We start from the raw sequence: 17121 nt of genomic DNA, 5'->3' as shown, positions 1-17121 counted from the left end.
GACATTGCAGCTGAGAGCTGATTCTGCCAGGGTCCTAGCACCAACAGTTATCACCAATTGTGTGTTTTGACTGGACTAAGACTGCCAAGTAACAAATACCTTGATTAGTCAGTATTTGGGATTAATGAAGAAACACTCTCTCTCTCTCTCTCTCCTGAAGTCCTTCTGCTTGTGGCCTATATGTGTTTTGATTTACTTTTCTATGGATTAAGAATACAATCTTTAGTTGGGAGACAAAATTTAATTCATTTAGATTGCACACGAACAAACATGGAGGAAATTTTCCACGATGTTGCCACCACAAATGCAATGTATAAAACTACATAAAATTTCTACATAAAATGGAAAACAAGAGGTGCCCAGTTCAACAGCACACCTAAAGCCTGAGACTGCTCAAGACAGAGCTGCAGTTGAGTTTAATGAATCTGAATCTAGCCTTTATGTAGTCAACCTTTAATTTATTCAGTCAATATCCACCTGGAATCTATGCTTGCAGGCATAAGACATTTGAAGTGTGCCAAGAAGCAGAAGGAATGCAAACCCATAATACGCTAGGTTGGTGTGGCTGCAACCATGTTTGGTCCATAGCATCTGAACATGCAAACAAGCCCAGTCCTCTCTCTATACAAGAAATCTAGGGAAGTGAATGGGTGACAATAGTGGCTTAGCCACATGATCAAAGACTGCAGGCAACCATCACCCATCTACATCGATAAGGAGTGTCACACAACAAGCTTTCAAGCTACAGCTACTTGACTTCTTGTTGTGTGTATCCACCTTCATTGTTACCATGAAAAACCTTAATACTGTTACAAACAAAACTTAAGATGACAAAGCTCAAGGATACAGCAGATATTTCTTAATTAACAGAATGAAGCATACACATCCAATAAAATCTTACTTTTGCAAAGCAAATAAGCTAGTACTTTTATGATGCCTATAAAAATGAATGTTGTCTGGGAGACATTCATTAGCAGAGTGGCAAGAAGTATGCAGCAGCGATGTTCGAGACCAGTTGAATTTTATGGCAAAAGCATGAACAATTCTGTTAAAAAGGAGAGGTATTAAAAGGTGGGTGGCACTTCATCAGTAAGAAGAGGATTCAGTTGCACTGGTAGATGACCACTTGAGCCTCTTTCAACTTTTAGGGCTTGTTTATGTGATTTCATGTGAAACATCTAGCAGTGTTTTAAATGAATTTAAAGCAACAACAAAAAATTTACTTGGTATTATGCTAAACATGTGTATGCAGAGTCGTTCATCTGTTATGTCCAGGGGGCGGAAACCTGAAACACATTACATTCTTAAGGGCTTAAGGAGAAGAACAGTGTGGTCCTCTTTGATACTGACATGAGCAAGAATTTTTGCTTGGAGCCAATACATTTGACTTAGGGATGTGATGTGATGCTCTGGCTATGCAATTACAGTGACTGACACTAGTGCAATGAACAAAGCTGCACACATGCAAGAAGGTCATGTAGCTGAGCAGACACTAAAAGCTGCTCAGTTTCTTGTACTCTTGGTCTGCTTGTGCAAACATTGTGCTTGCGCAAGCATCATAGTAGGTACTGCCCTAGCTCTATTCGCCTGGTTGAGTGCACCCTCTGATCCCAATCATTTTTTTAACTTATTTATTTGTTACATTTTTATACCACTCAATCTAGCCCTGGGCAGTTTACAACTATGAACATGAAAATACAGTGACCATAGATTAATTTATTTTTTCTACCACAGCAGAATCTGAAGCAATTCTGAAGAGCACTACAATATTTTGAAACTTGAGTTGATGTATAGAAAAAAATATACAATTACCATGACATCTTCAGTAACTCAATTAGCATGACATCTTCAGTAACTCAAGAATCATTTTCAAGACCACCATAGGTATCAGCAGCCTGTGTTAGACCAGTTATTATTCAGGCCCATGGTTCTTCCCATGCCATTAAATCTTGAGCTGGGGTTTACAAGCAAGTTTATTCAGATTTTTTTTTTAAGTGAGCTTCTTTTTATTTTCTCCTGGCTTCCCAGTTGTGAACCTCTTTCCGATACTCAGCTGAAGAGCAGGTTTCATGGAGATCCTATTTTGAACAGTCTGAAGAGCCATGTGAGTCAAACACTCGATCCTTCCAGCTTTCCATGTAACAAACAGACCAGATATTTTTATAGTAGAATGTTTTTTCACCCTCGTTTTCAAAATCACACATGACGTAATGGACAAATACATATTGTGTTAGTTAGTGTGCATCACAGATTTACTTTTAAGAGTTGGGAATACTGGTTTAAAAAAAAACAGTCCTAAAAGATAAGGGGAAAAATATGAAGTTAGTGTTGAATGAATTAATAGCAGGCAGGTGGCTGGGTGGGTGTCATGGCAGATAAACAGTGTGATGAAGCCAAGGTAATTATAATTATAATCTGGCCAGTAATGCTTTCAGCTGGGGGTGTATAAACCTCCCTAAGTTAATACTGAGATAAGTCCAGTCCCCACCTGCTCCTTGCCTCCACCTCCCTGGAAAACAACAATCCATTTCTATAGCCAAATCCATACTTCTCTTCTTAGAGCAATATAAAGCAGGGTCATTTTCAAAAAGGTTGAAAGCCCAGAGCGGGGGGTGGGGTGGGAATACACACATGCTTAAAGCAATCTAAGTCTCCCTCCTAACCTCCATACGTTTCTGGGCAGAATCCACTTCTTTCAGTGCTTCTGTTATTCACAGGGGTATACCATGCACAAGCTAACAGAAGTCAATGGCAGATGTGTCGGCAGCATTCCTTTCAGTAATTTTACTAAATGGATGTAGCCCATAAAAGCAGCCTTAATTAATGAAACATTTTAAAGGCACTTATATTAGGGGGAAATGCAGTTGCCAAAAGCAAAACTTTATGGGGGGAAATTTTGAATCAACTTCCATGAAGGTGACAAAAGCAGAGGCCTATGCTATTTTTAAAAAACCAAAAACAAGCAGACTTTAAATGCTGTGCTCCAATAGCAAGAGATGAAGTTTTGCCCACTTGGAGAAATTTACTGCATAATTACTTCATATGTAGCCAAGAAGAAGAAGAAGAAGAAGAAGAAGAAGAATTCAGTTCTGCCTCATCTGCTGTAATGACTGCATTTTGCTGGGGAGGGTGTGTGTGTGTGTGTGTGTCATTTTTAGAACCTGTATTCCCAGACCAGGCTTAGGGGATACTGGTCATTTAAAGTTTATCATCTTACCAGATATTCTCTTCTGGGGGGTTAGAATAGGCCACCATTTTAGATTCAGTAGCACGGGAAGAAGTCATAGCTCAGCAGTAGAGCAGATGTTTTGAAAATGCTTTTGCATCTCCCAGGAGGACTGAGAAAGACCCCTGTCTGGAACCCAGAAGAAGTACTGTCAGTCAGGGCAGGCCGGCATTTCCCAACCAGTGTGCTGCAACATACTAATGTGCTGCAGGACACTAACCAGTGGGCCACGCTGATGTACTCTGAGTCAGCTCCCAAAGCAGGGAGTTTGTACTTCCTGCCTTCCTGGGAGAGGAGAGCTGGTCTTGTGGTAGCAAGCATGACTTGTCCCCATAGCTAAGCAGGGTCTGCCCTGGTTGCATATGAATGGGAGACTAGCGGTGTGAGCACTGTAAGATATTCCCCTCTGGGGATGAAGCTGCTCTGGGAAGTGCAGAAGGTTTCAAGTTCCCTCCCTGGCTTCTCCAAGATAGGACAAGATTTTATTTTATTTTTTTTTGGACAAGATTTTTTTGTATAGAACCAACAAACTACCAAGCATAGAGTACGTTGCCAAAGCACAATTATATACAAAGTGGTTGTTTGTACATGATATATCTACAAAGATTTACACACAAGGATTTGGAAACCCACAGGGTTATAAAGTATATGCAGGCAGTACTGTAACTCGGGGATGGGGGATTACAAGGCACATCAGGTAATCGGGGGGGGGTTTATGTCCAACGTCCATTTCCATAATTTGTCCCATTGCTGTTTAGAAGAGATACACTTGTCTTTTTGCACATAACCATACAAACTTTTCCAGAAGAGATTTACTGTCTCATCCATGTGAACCTCTTGGTCGCATCTTCCCTCCCTATTCCTATGCAGGAGCATTGCATAAATGACATACAGGTTTACTAACCTGATTACGAGAAGGGGAACGTTCCAATTCCCTAGTATGAGGGCACCCATTCCGTCCCGTTTCCTTGAAGGTTTCTTTCTGGGACCTCGAAAGGAGGTTCTATCACTCAAACCCAAGGTTAGTTCTTCCCAAGTCTGTTTTTCCATATCAGGCCACTCTAACAGCTTGCTTACTCCCTGCCACACTCTTTTGGCTACCACACACTCTTTTAAGAAATGTGAGTGGGTTTCCCTGAATGTTTTGCCTAGCTCACGAGCTTTCTGTTTGCAGGTAATTTTAGGACACTCTTGCTGGTCCTCTGGGAGCCATGGCTTAGCCACATTAAGCGGTAGTATTTGGTGGTATAAATGCCACCTCATTTCCCATGAATGGAAAGGGACCTTTTTCTCCTTAAAGAGAGCGATAGGGTGATCGGGTTGCAACAAGTACTGTGAAGTGCAGTGTTTGTAGCGTTTACATTCTAAATCAGGTTTTTAAAACCCCACTTCTAGGATCTCTCCATAAATTGTTTTCCTTAGCTGCTTAACTGAGGAGGATCCTTTAAATAGATCCGGTTTAACCTTCCATTTTTAAAGTGTGAATAACAAATCTCTCAAGTAGTCTGGGTGTTCTCTTTTTAATACTTGTGTGATATTACCATTGAAAGATCCTTTCCCCCACCATGCTATGCCCCATGCTGACTTTCGGCAATGCAGAGCAAAAAGCGAGACCCAGGTTTTTTGCAGGAGGTTGGACAATATGGACATTCACGAAAATCCAGTTTCCAAAATTGTAGGACATTAATTCAGTTACAAAATAGGGTTGCAGGACAGGTAGGGCTAGGCCCTATGTTCCTATGCCTTTGGGGCTGACTCACCTCCTAATGCACCAGGGAGTTATTCACACATGGCTACATGTTGCGGGGTAAATGTTGAGCGAAGCCACTTCGAGTTACATGCATCACATTGAGGGAAGCAGCCCCTCCCCTCTGCTCTCAGGGTTTTTTCTTGGTGCAGGTTCACATCACATACCTCCGTGTATTCCTTCTAGCCAATGGTGAGGGACAGATTTCTAAAGCCTATATCTGCATTCCTAAAGAAGGTTTCCCTCTTATCATGGTAATGATTCTACGTCAGTGCCTTTCCCTATTTGCTCCAGAGTTTTCAGAAAAATTTGCTTAAAACCAGTGTTTTAAAAACCTGGAAATACATCACGATAAGCTAAAATTCGCAAGACAAAGCCCGATCTGTGTGTGGAGTGCTTCCAAGGATCTCGAATGGACTTCGAGGTAAGTTGGGCTGGTGTGTGAATGCACACACTCTCTTCCAGAGGAGATTTGGGGTAACAGCCTTGTCCTAAAGCCTCTTGGAGAGGTTACCTTTCTAGTGCATAACGGGGCAAGTCAGCTCTAAATGTGGGAAGCTTAAACTCCCAGTTGTTGGATCCAATGCCCTCATAGAGGCTATTTTCATGACTGCAGGAAAATGGGTTAAGGGAGCCCAACCCATTTTCCTGCAGTCGTGGGAACTGCAGGGAGCTGTCCAGTTTGCAAGCATTTTATAATCACAATCTCTTTGCAATAATGATGAAGTTTTAGGAATATCAATGCAATAATAATACAATTCATTTACAAGGGATTGTATACACAATCAAAAACAAAAACAAGAGGTCTAGGCTGCATTCCTCCACACTTGGGTAGCAGGACAAAGGAAGGAAGGAATGGATGAAATAGACATATCTAGCAAGTGGTGGCAAAAGAATGCCTGACGTCCAGGATTTTAGCTTCGCCTTAAAATAAGAAATGCCCAGAGACAGGGATCCTTGAAGTAACCTAAGTTGTCCCATTAAAATCAATGACCCTGTTCTAGACTGAGTAGTTTGAAGACAGGGGCTGACATTCTGACTAACTAAGCGTGTGCATATCATCAGCATACAGATAATACGCTGCATGGAATCTTCTAATGATCTCCCCAAGCAGTTCCATGTAGATGTTAAAAAGCATTAGAGACATAATGGAGCCCTTCAGGACTCCATACGATAGTTCCTGTTTCAAGGAGAGAAAGGTGGTTCAAATGAACTGCCCATCCATGTGATACAGGAATGCACCAGGAGCACATCAGGACATCTGGGAAACATTTCAGGATGGGCATTCTCTTGCTGTGTCCACCATCTTAATCACTTGGACCAGTCTAGAGGGGCAGTATCATCCAAACTTGCCCAAAGTGAGATTGGGGGTGAGAAGGGGATTAAATCACTCCTGGAAAATATACTAGGTTTTATCATATGATGGAACTTTAAATGAAGTCTTTACCATAAGAACTGACATTGTAAATTACCACAAGGATGACACCTGAGTATGTTTTCTTCACTTTTCTGCAAATGAAATATAACTGAATTTTGTTCTTAGAATAACACAACAAAGAAGTAACAAAACAGTGAATGTGCTTCCCCTGACACTAACCTTAAACTGCAATTCTCACAGTACTGATTCCAGAATATTCCCAATGGTCGGCATTCTGCACAGCATTAAGCCAATACTGAACCCACTGGAGTGGCTGAAAGGCAAACCCAACAGTATTACACAACAGGTCAGTTGCGCAATGGCTTAAGATAGTGTTCACACAATTGTGCAGCACTACATTCACTGGAAGCTGTAAGGTCTAACTTTCAAGATGTGCAGCCATCCGGGCAGGTCCCTTATGTAATACTGCCCAGAATGTCAGCCACTGACTCCATCGAGTAAGTTATTTGAGTGTCATAAGTCATATGAATTAATTTCAACGAGTACAGCTTGCTTTCTTGTTTCATGGTTAACCTTGTATAATGGCAAATTGCTATATCACAGTAAATAGACTTGACTTGAATTAAAGGGAAATGTTTTCAGACCAGAATGTATAAATTCTGAAGTTTATTGCTGCTGCTGCTACATGGACTACTACTACTGATATTTGTATACCGCTCTTCAACCAAAGTTCTCAAAGCGGTTTACATAGAAAAATAAATAATAAAGAAGATGGTCTCCTATCCCCAAAGGGCTCACAATCTAAAAAGAAACATAAGGCAGATACCAGCAACCGCCACTGGAGGGGTGCCGTGCTGGGGTTGGGTAGGGCCAGTTGCTCCCCCCCCCCCCCACACACTAAATATAAGAGAATCACCACTTTAAAAGGTGTCTATTTGCTCAGTTAGCAGCAGTAAGTTTAGGTTTCAGTTCCCAAGCTTTGCTACTCACATAGTTAGTGCTGAACTTTCACATTTCTGTTTCATTTCTGTAGGACTTTGAGAAATCTACATAACCGCATTGAAGGTTAGCATAATCAGGCATCTGCTGACGCCCACTGTCAACTGAAGGCTGGATGGTGGTGGAAGAGTAGAAGCTAGAGATGAACCCAAAGCGTTTCTCTCTTTGGAGAGGCACTGAAACGCTTTGGCTCTCTGGCACCAAAACGTTTCTGCATGGGGTGAGGGGTTCCCTTAAGAGGAGGTTGGCAGGTCCTACCTGCCCATCCCCCAAACCCCCGCCGCTCCAAGCCGCCCCGCCGCAGTGCTGTTCAAACCTAAATACATGTGTTGTCAACACCATTTATGTTGTTGCATTTATGCATGCCGACGCCATGCGAGGGATGCTGGGGAAGCATCCCCTTGCTGCAATATGGCGTTTTAAAGGGGAAAGCAGCATAAACTGCCATTTTCACACAGGTATTTAGATTTGAACAGTGCCGCAGCAGGGAGCTGCAGGGCGGCAGAGGTTTGGAGGATGGGCAGGTAGGACCTGCCCACCTCCTCTAAATGGAACCCCTCGCCACCCTTAGGATGGCACCAAAGCAATTCAGTGCACAACCCCAGTAGCAGCAGCAGCAGCAGCAGCAAAGCAACATCACTGTAAGCTCCTTCTCCAACGTTCTCCTTCTAGGCCCAGTCTCCCTTTGTGCTGCATTGTCACAGCTCCATCACTTGCTCCCTTCTGGGTATTGGGTCAGCGCGCTGAACCAATCCATTTTCCTATTGCTGTGATGTTAGGCTTGCCCAATGCATGAGGCAACAAGCAACTAATAGCCACTGCTAATCCTCACATTTCCCTGGAGGAGAACTTGGAGATAGAACTATGTGGCACCATTACACCCAACAATGCTTATCAGACTAATAAGCCTAGCTACTTTCTGAGGAGGAAAAAAATGGGATATACCACAGCTTATATCTGGGCAGTTCCAAGGTTGGCCTAACTTCACCCTCTGAGTCACCTAAACTCCTTCCTATCACCTATCCACCCTCTTCCACCCCATCTTCCAATCCTGATAATGCTCTCCCTCATTCTCTTTAAGCCAAAGTTTCCCAGCCAGAATAACAGCAGAGGTGGCAGCAGTGCAACGGCCAGAGTGTGAGGGAAAGAGGAAGGTCTCTCACTCACTCCCATCTCTAGTATCTGAAGTACTGTGTAGCAGTGCACCGAGACCTAAGAACTTCTGACACTGAAACAGCCTTGGGCAAAGCTGCAGGGCAAAGATCCTCTGGGAGGGCATTCCAAAGCTGAGGGGCCACGTAGCGGTGCATTGTGGTCATTCAGCCTGAATGTGACCAGTGGATTGGGAGACTGAAGTCAGATATGACTCTGCCAAGTAGAGTCACAACTAGCGAACCAGCTGTAGTGGGTAAAAGCTGCTCAACAACTATATAAAGTACCGACTTATGTGCCCCTCTCTCTGCAAGAGAGACCTCTCTCTTTCTCTCTCCTTGTTGTTGAAACTCTGCCACAATTATCACTGCTAGTCTAGGTCTCTAAGTGGAGATGAGGAGAACAGGCTTGGAGAGTGTGTGGAGGCTGGACTAACCTCTGAGCCAAGCTTTACAAGCCCTTGAAGCATATCTGAACGCAGCTACTTTGCGTTTCAATGGCCTCGCTAATATGAGGGTGGGGGATGGAGACCACTACAGCTGTCTTGCCTAGGGTTCACAAAAACCCAGAAATCTGCTGCATTTTTATTACTAACTTTAATAAGTGGAATGTTAATATTTTGCATACCAAACATAGAACACGATTTAGTCAACATTTTTGCTGTTTTAAATTTGTTCCATTGAACTCAACTTTGGCTAGATTATATTTGATCAAAAATCCTCCGGCCTGAACTGAGGATACTTTTTCAGTTTCAGTTGCAATATGTGTATTGCACTTTTTTTGGATTTATGTTTTTATTTATGTGTTTAATTTTTTTTTTTTGGTTCAATTATGGCATTTCTTTGAAAATATTTACAATTAAAATATTTTTTGAAAAAATCCTGTAGTCTAAAATCTGATGGTAAACAGCAGAACTTCCACAGCACCAGCAGAAACAGGTCCATCGCTAATTTTACAGAGTGGTTCAAACCAGCTGTGTCCATTACATGAAATGCTTTCAAATGTAAAGCACTGCTTTTTAAAAAATAACAACAACATACCATTCAAACTACTTAGCAACAATGCAATATTTCTTGCAGCAAACATCAATGCTATATGATGTCCCATATCCTGATATAAGCAGCAAGGTCTTTGTCTAGCGTGATAGGTATTTCTTCCAATGCTGTCAACGTTTCTATGGAGGGGTTGGGGGTTGGGTGTTCCGGAAAGTATAGTACATGTACCCAATATATTTAAAAGCTTGCCTATTTTGCATAGCCATACTAAATTGCCATTTGATTTTTAAAAAAAAAGAAAAAGAAAGGACTCTTGGTTTGACCACGCTTTATGTATTGAATGGGACACAAAATCTGTCATGTTAATCTAGTATGAAGGAGATCAAAAGATATGAACAGAGAACGGGTTAGGTAGAACCTAAAAAGCAAACAGAAAGCTAACTCGCTCTCTTTACACAATACCTATAAATATGAAAATTAGTGTAATATGATTAGCTGTTCATCTCAACACGAATGAGAGGAAATCACCAGGGATTATTTTGCAGAACGATAAAGCCTGCTCTATCTGATTCTAACCCAAGGGAAAACTGAAAAAAAGATATGGATTTCAATTTAAGCAATAATGAAATGGTAAGCGATGTTGCTTGGGTCTTATAATGACTGTATTAATTTGCAGGCTATAGCATTAAACTAAAGCAGAGGGGCCTAGGCAACGGTTATCTTTGCACCAATCAATATGATGAAAGCGCTATGTAGGGAAAGCTCTGCATTGCTATCATGGATTAAAAAGCAATGGAGTTAAAAGCAATGCATATAGAATATTATCTGGAAAAGAAGGGTGTCATTTCTACATTACCCCAGTTTCCTCTATAGGTTACTCTGGATCTTCCAAACTTTAAAGAAACCTTTGAAAACAGAAACTTTTAAAAAGACTCCTGTCGTTACATGGCTTCCGGAGGGCATATTTTAAAAACTTCTGACAATAAATCTTTGAGCCCTTTCTCACAATCAGTGAGAAGGGCTTGGCGGCAGGTGGTGGGGAAGGCAGCAGAACCTCGCCTTCTGCACGGACCATCCCACTGCCAGGGCTGGGAAGGTCGGGGCTTGCGATACTGCATGCCCAGATGGTCCACTTTTCCCATTGGCAGCATGTAGGTGCAGTGGTCAGGACGCATCGCCCCGGCCCCCAGAAATCCCACAATGCACTGTGCAAGTAGCAGGAAGCAGGAGCCTGCTCCTGTGTTGGCACCACCATATGAGCACTTAGCCTGAGTTAAGGGTGCCATCATGCCTTCCCAGCCGTTCACACGCACAGCCAAGAGCAGGCTTGTCTGCCTTAGCCCTTTCTTGGCTGCACGTGTGAACAGCCACTTTCACTGGGGTATCTGTGAAAAATCTGGGCATCTATTATAGTGCTGCCCCAAAATCTCCCTCACATTTTCTCCACCATATTGTCTCAGATCCAAACTGGAACTCTCATTTGCTCCACCATATTCTCAGGTGTCAAAAAAAAAAAAAAAGGACAGTTTTGGCAATTTCTTCGGCAGCCAGGGGAACCAAGAAATTTCTCAGCCTACTGGTAGCTGCTTTCCTGCCCCTATTCCAGAATCCCCCTCAGAAGGACAGTGCTTCACAACTAGTGCTCCCATTGCTGGCTGCAGACAGGGCTTGAACTCTACCCCCCAAAAGAAGAATACAAAATGACACCCACTGCTGCCATCATCAAACAGTGATAAGCTGCTCCTCCTGAAACTTTTACAAGAATGTCTCCCTCTCTCAGAATGGCAGGTTTATTTTTTAAGGGGGCCTCACAGTAGGCGGGTGGCCTTGTGGTGGGTGGCCTCCGAAAACCTCCAGGTCTGGGCGCCAAAATTACCTAGGTGAGCCACTGCATGGGAGCTTAACTGGTGATAACAGAGACACCCTTCCATTGCAGCCTTAAAGAGCTGTTGCTTTAACTGTGGGTAGTGGTGCTGGAGGAGCAGAAGTGGGGGTATAGCCTGGGCACACCATCGATGGGGCTGGAAGTCCCACATGCTATTGGAAAGCCCAGCACAGACTTTGCCCTATGGCCTCACCATAACATGGCATTGGCCTTGGTATGATAGACAGAGCACACATCTTCATTGCCTTGAGTTTGTCTGGGATGTTAGTTATCCCAAGGATGTTTCTGCCTCAAGTTTCTTTACAATGCTTGCCAGCATCCTTCTCTCTCCCTCCCTCCCTCACACACACACACACACACACACACACACAAACACCACAATTAAGCAAATAAAATGTGGATCAATATTTTAACACAAAATTCTTCACTCTCCTATATCATCAGTTGTTGGACGAGGAAATACAAAAGCAGCAAACAGGAAGCAACATCTATTCCAGAGATAAGCAGAATATTAACATCAAATTTCAGAGAGAATTTTAAACGTAGAATCTATCATTTCTGAGTGGGCTATATATTTGGTGGAGCAAGATCTTTCATTGCTCTTTCATATCCATCTGTACCTATGTGTGAACGATGTTGTTATATTTATAGAAGATACAGTCTTATCATTCAGCTACAGATAGGCTGCTACCAGCTTAGGACTCCGGGGTTTCAGAATGTACTCAGACAATGTTGACACATTTGATGAAACAACTTTCTGCCCACAAACCAAAGCTGAACAACAAAAAAAGCTCCTTTCCCGATCTCACAACACAGGGAGGGAGCTGTTACATTGCTGTCGTAGAAAGAAAGGCTAAAATGAGGATATTATTATTAGCCACCTTCTGTTGATGTTGCTGTAACTCTCAAAGGAGGATTGGAATAGCACATGGTGTATGGCAATGATGCCAATCTTGAGGGCTGTGGTGGGTTTTGCAGAATCCCCTTGAGAAACCGGTCTACTTATTGACACTCTGTGCTTTCCTCTGAATTCCTCAGACTTCTATTTGGAGCAGAGGTCTCAAAATTAAAATTCCAAATTTCACTTTTGAGGGTAACAAAAGGAACTTTAATCAGGCTTGGAGTGAGGGCAGAGGACACATATCCCTAAGTTTCTGCTAAGTTTTACCCCAAATGGCTTATGTGACTTACATGCTATAGGCGGTAGCCTGCTTTAACCGATTCCATCCTGCATGTACCAGATGCTGAATGCTCGGATGGAAGAGTCCCTAAGATGCATTCAGAATGTACTTTTTTCACAATCCTCTACTGGGGGCGGGCGGGGGGAGAGAAAGCAATGACCACATGCAAAGAGGCTCCTTTTACACCACATCCAATGATCCATGGTTGCCAGGTTTTTATTTTATTTGTTTGGGATACAGGCTTTACATGGTTTGGTCCAGTGAGAGGTCTCATGACATCTGTCTGCCTGACATCCCTCTGCCTCTCCCTTACTTTCCTTTCCATTCTTAAAATTTTTGCGGGGAGGGAATTAAATATTGTGGTGAATTAGCACCATTCTCCCCATTCACCTAGCCAATTTATTAATTTTCTAATTACGATTTCTTTTTTTATTATTATTAGCAGAAGCTAAATCTGACTGCTTCATAGTTTCGGAGGAGCTACTTCTATTGGTGTCCCAAGATTTTCCACCTACTCTTCCCACCCCTCAAACAACCACGATTGTAACTGAGACATGTATGGTGCAATTGTATCTATCCAGCACTCAACCCTGAGCCTAAAATGCTAGGAGGAGGAATAATATATAAATCATCATGTATGTTCTTGAATAAAAACAATATTTCATTTTCTAAAAGCAGGCTCCTCTAGGAAGAAAAAAAACATAATACAGAAATGTGAACATAATGGGGCTATTCTCGTGATTAACAAAAAAAAATCAGGCCTAGCCCGATTTTTGTTAATCATAAGAACCACCGGGCTCGCAAGTGAGCCCGGTGGTTCTTGAGCGGCTAACCTGCTCAAGTAGCCCACCCCTTAGCCCGGCTTTGCTGAGCAAGCGCTCCGCAAACCCAAGCTACCTGCTTGTGAGTAGCTGTGGAGCAGCTCTGCACCACGGCTATTCGTGAGTAGACCCCCAACTGGGAGGTGAAAAGCCGCCTCCCGGCTCCGGGGGTCTCCCCAGTATGCCCTGCGCACTCGTGCAGGGCATACTGGGGCTTCCAGGGGCCACATGGCCCCCGCTCCCCCCAGCCCCTGCTGGCTCCGTCACGGGGCCGGCAACCGTGTGGGTGGCTGATCTGGCCGCCCAGGGCTCCCTGCTCAGTCGTCTGCGGGGAGAGCGGGCTTAGCCCGCTCTCCCCGCAGTTTTGCAGAAAGCGAGTCTCACAGATCGTGAGACCCGCCTCAATATTTTACATCATTGGACAAAAATGCTCCGTATGTTTAGCTGTGTTTAGCTTATGTATGGGTTCAATTTTCTTTGACATTTTAAACTGTAATAATAGAGCCCCTCTGGCACATCTGCACCAAAGTCACAATCCTAGCTGCTCCAATAGCTCAGCTGATGATTTCAGAGCAATAAAGAACAAGTCCGTGAGTAAATCTGGGTAACACGAAATAGCATTGCTATGGGCTTTTCAAAGACACCATGGCCCTCTTTAGATGTTACAAAAAGGGGTTTTGAGGGTGCAGTGGCAAGGCCCACACCATCACTGATCCACTGAGAAGCCTCACATTGCCCTGCTGTCCATGCTTACAGCATTTGACTGAAGAATCAATCACCATAAGCAGGATGGAGCTTGTTTCTGTGATCAGAAGGTTGGCGTGTCCCAAATTCTGATCACAGAAACAAGCCCCACCATGCTTACAGTGTCAGACAAATACCGTAAGTGTGGCAGTGTGGGAGGTGAGGCTTTTTGAGCATGCACAAGATAATGTGTGTTGGGATTTTGCCATGGGCATTTTCTCAGTCTTTATATGGGCCAGGCTTGTATATGTTTGAATATGTGTCTGTGTACCGGCCTGGGGGTGGAGTCACTGGGTTTGTTTGTTTGTCTCCTCCTCACTTGCTGTCCTGAATTTCAGCCTGAGAGGTTAACTCTCTCACTGCATAAAAGATTGTTAGCCTGTTTATTATTTTCTTAGCCTATGTTTAATTAGTAATAAATATCAAACTCTTGTTTCTCAGTTAAAGTTGGCATCTTGTTCTATTACTTATAGGAGATAAGTAATTTCTCTGCAAACATTGGGTTATGGGCCCAGTTGTGACGCAATAAGTTTTGAGATAAAAAGTTTGTAGGCAAGAAAACTACTTTTGCATCTGTGGGGAGGCATCCCATTGTTGAACTGCTCAATGAAACAAACTATAGAAAATAGTCCTTTAGAGTGAAGATGTTGCGGAATACATTTGGTCTATCTTATGATCTGGAGGAACAAAGACCAAGAGAGAATGAAGAGAAACAGCGAGAATGGGATTCTGCAAACAAGCAAGCCATGGGACATGTATCTCTGAATGGAAGTGATCAGTTAATCTTTCAAACAGAAGACAAAAATACAGGAAGAGAGATGTGGGAAAGACTGAAGGAGGTCTTTCAACAAAGAACCATGAACATTCAAGTCTCTCTTATGCTGCAGTTATGTAGCAAAAGATTCAAAGAGGGAGAGAGTCTGCAAGGGCACATATGCTCATTTTTGGTAATTCTGAGAGAGTTGGAGCTGCAGGAGATAAATTTGCCTGAACCAGCAAAGACTGGACTTTTGCTTAATATACCTTGCCTAAAGAATATCGCAATTGCAATTTTCTCCAAATTAAAGAAAACATGACTGAGTTTTGTGCAAGAATGTTTGCAAGAGCTTAATTTGAAAAAGCAAACAAAGGGGGGAAATCAGTTAAAAATCTGCTGATGGTAGGAAATGTTTTATATGTGGAAGCACCTTGCATTTGAGGAATACTTGTTCTAGTAAAGAGCAAGCAAATTATTCTGAATAGAGAAAAGGGAATAAGACTTTCTAACAAACAAACTTGACTATGTGAAAGTGAAAGCAATGAAAATAATGCTAAGGAAGGTGAAAAAGTGTGCACTGCAAAAGAAATCATCTGCAGTACTGGTGCAAGTCAAAGTAGAAACAAAATATATTTGGAAAGTGGTGCTACTTCACATTTCTTTAATAATTTGCAAGATTCTTCTGAGATAAGCATGGAACATAAAAGTTCTATATACCTTGCTAATGGGCAACAATTTTTTTGCAGAAAGAAGGGGGACAGTTTATCTGAAGTGTGATCTTGGTGCAAATAGAGTGAATGAAGTAGGAATTCTAGAAGCACACTATGTTCCAAGTTTGCTAAACAGTTTAATTAGTGTAAAAACAGCTACAAGGCATGGGTGTAGAGTTCTTTTCAGAAGGGACTATTGCTTTATTTTCAAAGGAGGAAAGCTTCTTTTGAATGGCATGATGAGAGATGATCAACTACAGGGGCGTAACTAGGTTGGAGTGGGCCCTGAGACAAGATTCTTAAATGGGCCCCCCTGCCAAGAAATTTTTTAATAATAATAATAATAATTCGATTTCTATACCGCCCTTCCAAAAATGGCTCAGGGCGGTTTACAAAGAGAAAAAGGTGTCTCTTTGCCCAGTTAGCAGGGGACTTTTATTCTCACATTTCTGTCCTCATTCAAAACATACAAAAAACAGATGTACAAAATTGAGCAAATGAGAAGACACTAGAAACACTAATTATTAAAATGGGCCCCTTGCTGCAAATTAGCAAAGGAGACTTTCAACCATGCAAGGTGAGCCTCTGTTTGTTTTCTCAGAATTCTGAACCAATTCAGTAAAGTTTGATTCCAGGCGGTTTTTCACAAGAGGCTTTTAAAGCCCTTTGACACACCTCTCCTCTGGAATGGAGGTGCTGCACTCACATGTTGGCCAGATTTACCCTAAGGGGGAAAAATATAAAAGCACAACACATGCATCACAGTTCTCACTCATACCTGGGTTGCAAAACAACTTGAACATAAGTGTATTTATGAATGAATGAATGAATGAATTAATTAATACATAAATAAATTTGTTCCAGAAGTTTTTGTAATTTCCTGCCATGAAACAAGCCACTTATAGGACTTTTTAGAGGGTTTTTTTTAAGCCAGCAAATTTTCCAATCAGTTTTAAATTAAATATAAATATTCAGAGACTTCTCAGTCTCCCCCCCACCCCATCAAAGCCCTATGGCAAGCAGATCCCTATATAGGGGGTAGGGGGAGTGTAACCACAAAAAGGAATTCATATTCTACCTGGCAAAGGCTGAGCTGTCTGGCCTGGGAAGAGGGTCTGCTGCAGAGAGCTGTAGTGGCCACTCTGACTGCCAGCCTTCTTCCTGGGGCTTGCCAGCCTACTCGAATTCAGGCTTCACTGAGGCCTACACGGAGGCCTCCCTGGAAGCCCCGCCCACCCGCCGATCAGCTGAGAGGCGGGGGGGAAAGCAGCTTGCCTGCTGCTTTGATTTCCGACCAGGACGACAAGCAGGAGAGAGGGCAAACAGTGCAAGTGGCTGAAGGGTCTTGGGGCTGGGCAGGGGGCAATGGGGAGTCATGTGAGGTGTCTCTGGGGGGCCCCTCAAGGCAGTGGGGCCCCCAGATGACTGCCTCCCCCTACCTAATGGTAGTTACGCCCCTGATCAACTATATTCAACAGATTGCAAAAGAGAGCAAGCAAATGTTGCAAGTGAGTGTGCACACAAAG

At 42.9% G+C, this 17121-nt stretch overlaps 1 long non-coding RNA gene across 1 annotated transcript; it reads right to left on the bottom strand.

Annotated features, from left to right (window-relative positions):
* Window positions 1–280: 280 nt before the first annotated feature.
* On the bottom strand, window positions 281–16797 carry LOC128340549 (uncharacterized). The gene is made up of 3 exons (XR_008313787.1): window positions 16674–16797; window positions 6571–6664; window positions 281–2130 (listed from the first exon to the last, which is right to left on the bottom strand). It is a non-coding gene; the product is annotated as an uncharacterized LOC128340549 (long non-coding RNA).
* Between the last annotated feature and the right edge of the window lie 324 nt (window positions 16798–17121).

Source organism: Hemicordylus capensis, chromosome 1, assembly GCF_027244095.1.
Source record: "Hemicordylus capensis ecotype Gifberg chromosome 1, rHemCap1.1.pri, whole genome shotgun sequence".
Taxonomy (NCBI): Eukaryota; Metazoa; Chordata; class Lepidosauria; order Squamata; family Cordylidae; genus Hemicordylus; species Hemicordylus capensis.
Note: the sequence above shows the minus strand (reverse complement) of the source record. Positions and strands in the feature narration are given on the sequence as shown.